At 45.9% G+C, this 8085-nt stretch overlaps 1 pseudogene across 1 annotated transcript; it reads left to right on the forward strand.

Annotated features, from left to right (window-relative positions):
* Window positions 1-20: 20 nt before the first annotated feature.
* LOC104269570 lies at window positions 21-6126 on the forward strand (annotated as a pseudogene). Its single transcript, XR_717796.1, has 14 exons — window positions 21-63; window positions 229-375; window positions 480-598; window positions 869-1065; window positions 1626-1809; window positions 1882-2047; window positions 2213-2337; window positions 2512-2820; window positions 3944-4147; window positions 4420-4545; window positions 4642-4803; window positions 4890-4994; window positions 5140-5235; window positions 5847-6126. The product of XR_717796.1 is annotated as a myosin heavy chain, skeletal muscle, adult-like (transcript).
* The last annotated feature ends 1959 nt before the right edge of the window (window positions 6127-8085 follow it).

Genomic DNA, 8085 nt, shown 5'->3' on the forward strand with positions numbered 1-8085 from the left:
GCCAAGGTACTGAAAAATATACTGAAAACAACTTGAAAATAAATAATCTTAAAACATGTCTGGTTAAAATATAGTCTGGTTATTATATAACTCTCTGTCTTTGTTTGAATCTGTATTTTAAGTCTTCTAAGGCAAATAAGCAGTATATACCTTGCATGTCTATTTACAGTTTTCTTGTGAGAATTGTGCTGTTCAGAGTAAGGAGGTGCCCAGATACTGATTTTCTTTAATCTCTGTGATCTCCACAGGCCAATCTGGAGAAGACGTGCCGCACTCTGGAAGACCAGCTGAGTGAGCTTAAGACAAAGGAAGAGGAGCATCAGCGCATGATCAATGACCTCAATGCTCAAAGAGCTCGTTTGCAGACAGAGTCGGGTGAGAGGGCCTCCAGAGTGCGGTAGAGTGGAAGAGTATCCTAAACCAGTTTCTTTGGCTGACAAATGCCAATGCATGTATTTCCTTTCTGTGCTCCTTCCCAGGTGAATATTCCCGTCAAGTTGAGGAGAAAGATGCTCTGATTTCTCAGCTGTCAAGAGGCAAACAGGCATTCACCCAACAGATTGAGGAACTCAAGAGACACTTAGAGGAGGAGATAAAGGTGATGCCTTTTCCTACAACTGCCTGCTGACAACACTCTTCACACTGCCTGATGGGGGCAGGGTCAGTTTAGCACAAGCCATACTGGGAAAAGATTTTACTATCTCTGGAGAGTACCATTAGTGGATTTCATCCTCCAGTTTTACATCTGTCCTGCATTGCAAACACCTACACCCTCCCAGTGTCCATGTTGGCAGTGCTAATTTAATTCATTGGAAGAGATTTCACAGGATATTACCATTGCTGTCCCAATCCCACTTTCTACCCCCAGGCCAAGAACGCCCTGGCCCACGCCTTGCAGTCTGCTCGCCACGACTGTGACTTGCTGCGGGAGCAATATGAGGAGGAGCAGGAAGCCAAGGGGGAGCTGCAGCGCGCCCTGTCCAAGGCCAACAGCGAAGTGGCCCAGTGGAGAACCAAATACGAGACGGACGCCATTCAGCGCACGGAGGAGCTGGAGGAGGCCAAGTACGTGGAAAGTGGGATCTCAAATGGCTGGCACATGCATAAACCTATGGGGCTGGATGGGATGCATCCTAGAGTGCTGAGAGAAGTGTGAGGGGTTCTCACTGATACACTGTCCATCATTTATCAACAGTCCTGGCTAACTGGGGAGGTCCCAGCAGACTGGAAGTTGGCCAGGGTAACACCCCTATGTAAGACGGTGTGGAAGGATGATCCGAGAAATTACAGGGAATTACACAGCGAAGATAGAGAAAGGCAAAGAAAGAGAAATTTGGAAATACAACTAAGATATTGTAATAAAAATTTAAAGTTCTTTTTTGGGCAGGCCTCCAAAGGGTGCGTTTTAGGAAATGTAGGGGAAAATATTCCCCTGAGCAGAGAATTGTACAGAAAACCTGTGGATAGTAGACAAAGAAGGCACAGAGGTTATTCGAGCACTGTCTATAAGTATGGGATATCTACTCAATGAAGTGATGAAACTTCCTATTGTGAAAAGATCATCAGCCACACACCTGAGGCTACTCTTTCCTCTCAAACCACAACCTGTACTTACCATCTCCCAGGAAGAAGCTGGCACAGAGACTGCAGGAAGCAGAGGAACATGTTGAAGCCGTCAATGCCAAATGTGCCTCCCTGGAAAAGACAAAGCAGAGGCTGCAGAATGAAGTGGAGGACCTGATGATTGATGTGGAAAGAGCAAATGCTGCCTGTGCTGCTCTGGATAAGAAGCAGAAGAACTTTGACAAGGTCTTCTGAGGTTCCTGGGTAGAGCATCCCATCTCATAGCCACATCCATACTGAAGCCCTGTTTCTCTTCAGATCCTGGCAGAATGGAAGCAGAAGTACGAGGAAACGCAGGCTGAGCTGGAAGCCTCTCAGAAGGAGTCTCGCTCGCTCAGCACGGAGCTATTTAAGATGAAGAACGCCTATGAGGAGTCCTTGGACCACCTGGAAACGCTGAAGCGTGAGAACAAGAACTTGCAGCGTAAGTCCCTGGCCCTCTGCTCCTGCCTGGGCTTTCTCACAAGCTTGTATGTCTACCATACTGAGTAGATCTGGGCTGGCAGTGATAAGAAGATGCCTGTTCCCTTAGTGCACCAGGCCCTTTCCCCATTCAGTTGACGATGATACTTTTCACCTTTCCTTCCAGAGGAGATTTCCGACCTCACGGAGCAGATTGCAGAGGGAGGAAAGGCGATCCATGAGCTGGAGAAAGTCAAGAAGCAGATTGAGCAGGAGAAATCTGAAATCCAGGCTGCTTTGGAGGAAGCTGAGGTACATGTCACTCAAAACATGAGCAATAGGAAGATATGGCTGAAAAACCTACTTGGTCCCCCTGTATTCTGTCTGGAGAGGGCAGACATGAAATGACTTGAAATATTTTGTCATTATTCAGAAACCCAACCATAGCTTTATCAGCGTTACAAATGTTTCTGTCCACTTGTCCAGGCCTCCCTTGAACATGAAGAGGGGAAGATCCTGCGCCTGCAGCTTGAGCTCAACCAGGTGAAGTCAGAGATTGACAGGAAGATAGCAGAGAAAGATGAGGAGATCGACCAGATGAAGAGAAACCACCTCAGGATTGTGGAGTCCATGCAGAGCACCCTGGACGCTGAGATCAGGAGCAGGAACGAAGCCCTGCGGCTGAAGAAGAAGATGGAGGGAGACCTGAATGAAATGGAGATCCAGCTGAGCCATGCCAACCGCGTGGCTGCTGAGGCCCAGAAGAACCTGAGGAACACACAGGCTGTGCTGAAGGTACCCTAAGGACATGCACATAGGTGTCTAGCTGTCTAATATAGAATCATTGAATCTTAGGATGGTTCGGTTTGAAAGAGTCTTTCAAAAATCAATTAGTCCAGCCCCTCTGCCCCAGGCAAGGCCATCTTTTACTAAATCATACTGCTCATATCCTCATCCATTCTGACTTTGAAAACTTCCCATGAAGGGACATTTACAGCATCCTGTCACTGGATACCAGGGGAAGATTTCAGCACCCCCCTCTTCACTGACCTTTCTCCAGAAGCTGTAGAGGCAATTAAGTAGCTTCCTTGTGTCCTTCTCCCCAAACTAAACAAATCTCTTGTCCTTAGCTCCTCTTCAGAACATGCCTTCCAACACTCTTACCAGCTTTATTGCCCTCCTCTAGATGCCTTTAAGTTTAGCATTCTTTTGAACTTGTGGGGCCTAGAACTGCACACAACACTCAAGGTGAGGCCACATCAAAGATAAATAAAACAGGAATTTAGCTCCAACCTTTCCATAGCTTTTCTGGTCCTATCCCTATACATCCAGGCAGCACCACTATATTCTTCCCAAGATACACATCTTTTGTTCCACTGCATATGCATTTCCTTCTTACATTGTAGTTTGACCAGGTCTTTACTCTGCCATACTCTCCTCCTGCCTTCTGGTCTCCTCCCGCCCAATTTCTTACACATGGAAATGAAGAGCTCTTTCACTCTGAGAAAAATGTTCTTAAAGAACTGCCAACTTTCTTCTGCTTGTTTATCCCTGAGGGTTGTTTCCCAGGGAATCACACATAGCAATTCCTTAAACAACTGAAAGATTGCTCCCCTAAAATTCAGAGTATTGTTAGTTACTTGTGTCAGTCAGGAGTTTGAATTTAGACTTACCTTCTCCTTGCACAGCCTTAAATTTAGGCAGAACTGTCACTGGGCCTTGGACAGCGTGCAATACCATGTATTGATTTCCTGCTCCCATTCTTAGATATTGTGCATGTACTGACATAATAATTATGCATACATATATAAATTTCATCTCTAGATATATACTTAAGTATCATATAGACATAATAATTATTACACTGGTGGTAACTGACACTGTGAAAATGTCATAATTTCTCTTTCCTCTCTTAAAGGATACCCAGATACACTTGGATGATGCTCTCAGGACTCAGGAGGACCTGAAGGAGCAGGTGGCCATGGTGGAGCGCAGAGCAAACCTGCTGCAGGCTGAAATTGAGGAGCTACGGGCAGCGCTGGAGCAGACGGAGCGTTCAAGGAAAGTGGCTGAGCAGGAACTGATGGATGCCACTGAGCGTGTGCAGCTGCTCCATACACAGGTTAGATTCATGAGATTCGAAATATCAAGAGTCTTTTTTTTTTGCCTTTGGCATTTTTTTCATCTGTGTAAATTCATAAATCACCTCTTGTAATAAAAATTTTAACCTAAGCTTAACAGAACTTTTACCCTGGTACAAATAGGACCTCTGTCTAGATGCATATGACCTGACAAGATGCATCATTTGAAGGAGTTTAAATTGGGACTGTGAATTTCTAGAACAAGTGTTCTGTTTCTGAACTACACTGGACAATATCTTTTGTTGCTCAACAGAACACCAGCTTGATCAATACCAAGAAGAAGCTGGAAACAGACATCACACAAATTCAGAGTGAAATGGAGGACACAATCCAGGAAGCCCGCAATGCTGAAGAGAAGGCCAAGAAGGCCATCACAGATGTGAGTTGGGGGCTCCTTTCAGAGCTGATGGTGGGTATATTCTCCACCAAAATGTCTCCAGCCCAAAATGACTTTGACCCTTTTTGCTCTCATCAGGCAGCCATGATGGCAGAGGAGCTGAAGAAGGAGCAGGACACCAGCGCCCACCTAGAGAGGATGAAGCCCCAGAGGGGGAAGGCCCTGCAGCACCGTCTGGATGAGGCTGAGCAGTTGGCCCTGAAGGGAGGCAAGAAGCAAATCCAGAAGCTGGAGGCCAGAGTACGTAGGGCTGGTAGCTGTGCATGAATGAACATGTCCTGTAAACAATCACCAGGGCAGCTCCAAAGATGGGCTTCTCATTGCAGGTGCGGGAGCTGGAAGGGGAGGTCGACGCTGAGCAGAAGCGCAGCGCTGAGGCCGTGAAGGGTGTGCGCAAGTACGAGAGGAGGGTAAAGGAGCTGACCTACCAGGTAAGGCAGGAGACCTGCTTGGACTGCTCTAGTTTTCTCCCAGCAAGTCCAATTTTCACACACCATCCCCACGGGAAATTGCTCACTTCACATGATGATGCAGAGCCAAGCATCTCTTCTCTTTCCTGCTTACCAACCACTCTAGTCTGAGGAAGACCGGAAGAATATTCTCCGGCTGCAGGATCTGGTGGACAAGCTGCAAACGAAGGTGAAATCCTACAAGAGACAAGCTGAGGAGGCTGTAAGTATTGCTGAAAGAATGAGCAGGAACCACCTTCCCCTGGGGCAGCACACTCACTGAGACGGGTATGAATTCCAAGAGATGGGCAGGGAAGAAACTCCCAAGGCACAACAGTCTTGGCCACATTGTTTCAGTATGGTGTCATGAGGCCTTTCTGAGTTCTGGGCACCCTGCATCAGTCAGGGATGAGCTGAGGGAAGTTCTGCAGCCTGTTTGATAGAGGAGGTCAGGCTGAATAAACCCAGGGGGTACATGCACTGACTGAGATGTTCCTGAATCTCTGCTCATAACAAATGGCACAAAGCTTCAGGGTCTTTCTCAAGCTATTAAGTCATGCTGATAGTTGGGCAATAAGCAGTTGGAGAAGTAGTACAGAAAGGATAAATCTAGGTGACAAATTATCGCCTGAATAGTGACTCAGTACTGGGGAAGCTTGTCCTGCTGGTGTACTGAAGGAGGAAGGATGAGGAGATCTGTGTGAGACTTATGTGTAAGGAATGGTTAGTGGAGGTTTGTTCCCCAGACAAGAGCTGCAGGCCCACAAGGCCAAGGAGCAGCAGGAGAGAAAGCCCTGCCCCGGGCTCCTCACCACGACTCCCTCTCCCGCACAGGAGGAGCTGTCCAATGTCAATCTCACAAAGTTCCGCAAGATCCAGCACGAGCTGGAGGAAGCCGAGGAGCGCGCTGACATTGCGGAGTCGCAGGTCAACAAGCTCCGAGCTAAGAGCCGGGAGTTTCATGGCAAGAAGATCGAAGAGGAAGAGTGAGGATGTCATGAGGCAACAAAGTGACCTGAGGGCTGCACAAAATGTGAACCTCTTGGTCACTTCTGTAATTAGTCTTTGTAACCTTGTCAATGTCTAGTGAATAAAGATTGTAGATTCCGTTGCACGCACAGCAAGAGCTTTGCTTTTTGTTGTTATGGTTCTATTCTGCAGTTACATAAATTTGGGGCATTTAGAAAAAAAACAACCTATTTTGATTTGTTTTAACAGTTATATAGCAGTAGACCTTTAATTATCCCATCTCTAATATTTCTCCCCTGTGTCCTTTTACAGTACTGGGTAGGGAAAAACACTAATTTAATTGGCATACAGGGAAGAGGAGAGGCTCAGGAGAAAGACAGGATGAGTACTTTGTTCTGACACAACAAAAATGTTTCTGCCTTCCAGAGTACTTTCTAAATGTACATGGACAGGTACACAGGGGCTCTCTTTTCTTATGCCATTCTCATTTTGAAAAGTTGGATTTAGAGGCAAATTGCCCCATAAAAATATCTGGAGCCCCAAAGGCACCTGCATGTCTCTGAGTCCTCATGGAAGAACTTAGGCAAAGACTGAGATGCTGTCTTCTTTAAACAAGGCAAGTGAAGACCATGAACTCTAGAGACTGTCTTCTTATTGAGAAAAGTTAAAGACCAAGCAGAGCATTATTTTTTATGGAAGAACTTATTAACAACCACTGCTAAAGCTGTTGTGGTTTAACCTCAACTGGCAAGTGAGCACCACACAACCACTCACTCACTTCTCTCACCCATGGTGGGAAGAGGAGCAGAATCAGGAAAAAAAGTAAAACTTGCGGGCTGAGATAAACAAATGAGTACTATTAATAGTATTACTTCTATTAATAATGATGATGATGATGATGAAAAGGAAGATAATAGAGAAATCAATCCCAAGAAAAGGTGAGTGATGCACAATGCATTGCTCACCACCCTCTGACACCTGAGCAGCAATCCAGCACCCCTGGCCAACTCGCCTCAGCTTATATCCTGAGCATGACATTCTGTGGTATGGAATATCCCTTTGGCCAGCTCGAGTCAGCTGTCCTGGCCGTGTTCCCTGCCAGCTGCTTGTGCACCTCACTTGCAGAGTATGGGAAAATGAAAAATCCTTGGCTTAGGGTAAGTGCTACTTAGTAACAACTAAACCATCCGTGTCTCACACTAAATCCAAAATACAGAACTGTAGCGGTTACTAGGAAAAAAAATAACTCTAAAACAAAACTAAGACAAAAGTAAAACAACGTAGCTGGATAAGAAGAAATTGCAGTTCCTTATCTTCTCTCTTGGACAGAATAGCCAAAATAAAGACAGAATGCCCCTGTTGTAAATGAAATAGAGATTGATGAACTAATTGGTGAGTGAGCAAGAGGACTCTGCAGGGGACAAACCTCAACCAGGATAATATGTAAAGCCACCAGAACAAAATAGGAGCTGCTGCAGTACTGTACAGGGTTTTCTAGTACAGAAATATTAATAACAGACTATAATAAGCTTTTCTGCCCCAGGAAGTGGTTTTGATGAAGGAAAGACTTCAGATGGAAATAATCCTGGCAATAGTACAGCTTTAAGGAAATGGTAAAGTCTAGCACATTACAGAAGAAAAAAAACCCGTAGAACATGATGTCAAGTTGTGTCTTACCTGTTTTACTCTTGCAGCTATGGATGAGTTGGAGTGTAGATACAAACTGCGTCCTGGACGGACAGAGAAGCAAAAAGTCATGTATACAATGTGTCCTTTTCTGAAGTCTTAAACAAATGACAGCTGGTTTCCTGCAAGGTAAGAAGCAGGACAAAAGTGAGGAAAAGCTGACCATGAGGAAGGCCTTCAAGGCAGAAAAGATGGCTCCCAAACCCAGCCCCTCTCATCAGTGCTGAGAGGAGGCTGTGCAGGCTGAGCATGGCAAGCCTAGACACCATGGGTGCCTCCACCCTTCAGGTGCAGTGTTGTACCCACTGGGAGATCACAGTGACGTGCACATCAGTGCTTCATTTATCAGGAATAGGTGTTTAACAGAGGCACTGCTTAGTTACCTGCACAGAAGGCAGCAGCACAACTTGAAGTATGG

The sequence above is a fragment of the Apaloderma vittatum genome, unplaced genomic scaffold (genome assembly GCF_000703405.1).
Source record: "Apaloderma vittatum isolate BGI_N311 unplaced genomic scaffold, ASM70340v1 scaffold18853, whole genome shotgun sequence".
NCBI classification, from domain to species: domain Eukaryota; kingdom Metazoa; phylum Chordata; class Aves; order Trogoniformes; family Trogonidae; genus Apaloderma; species Apaloderma vittatum.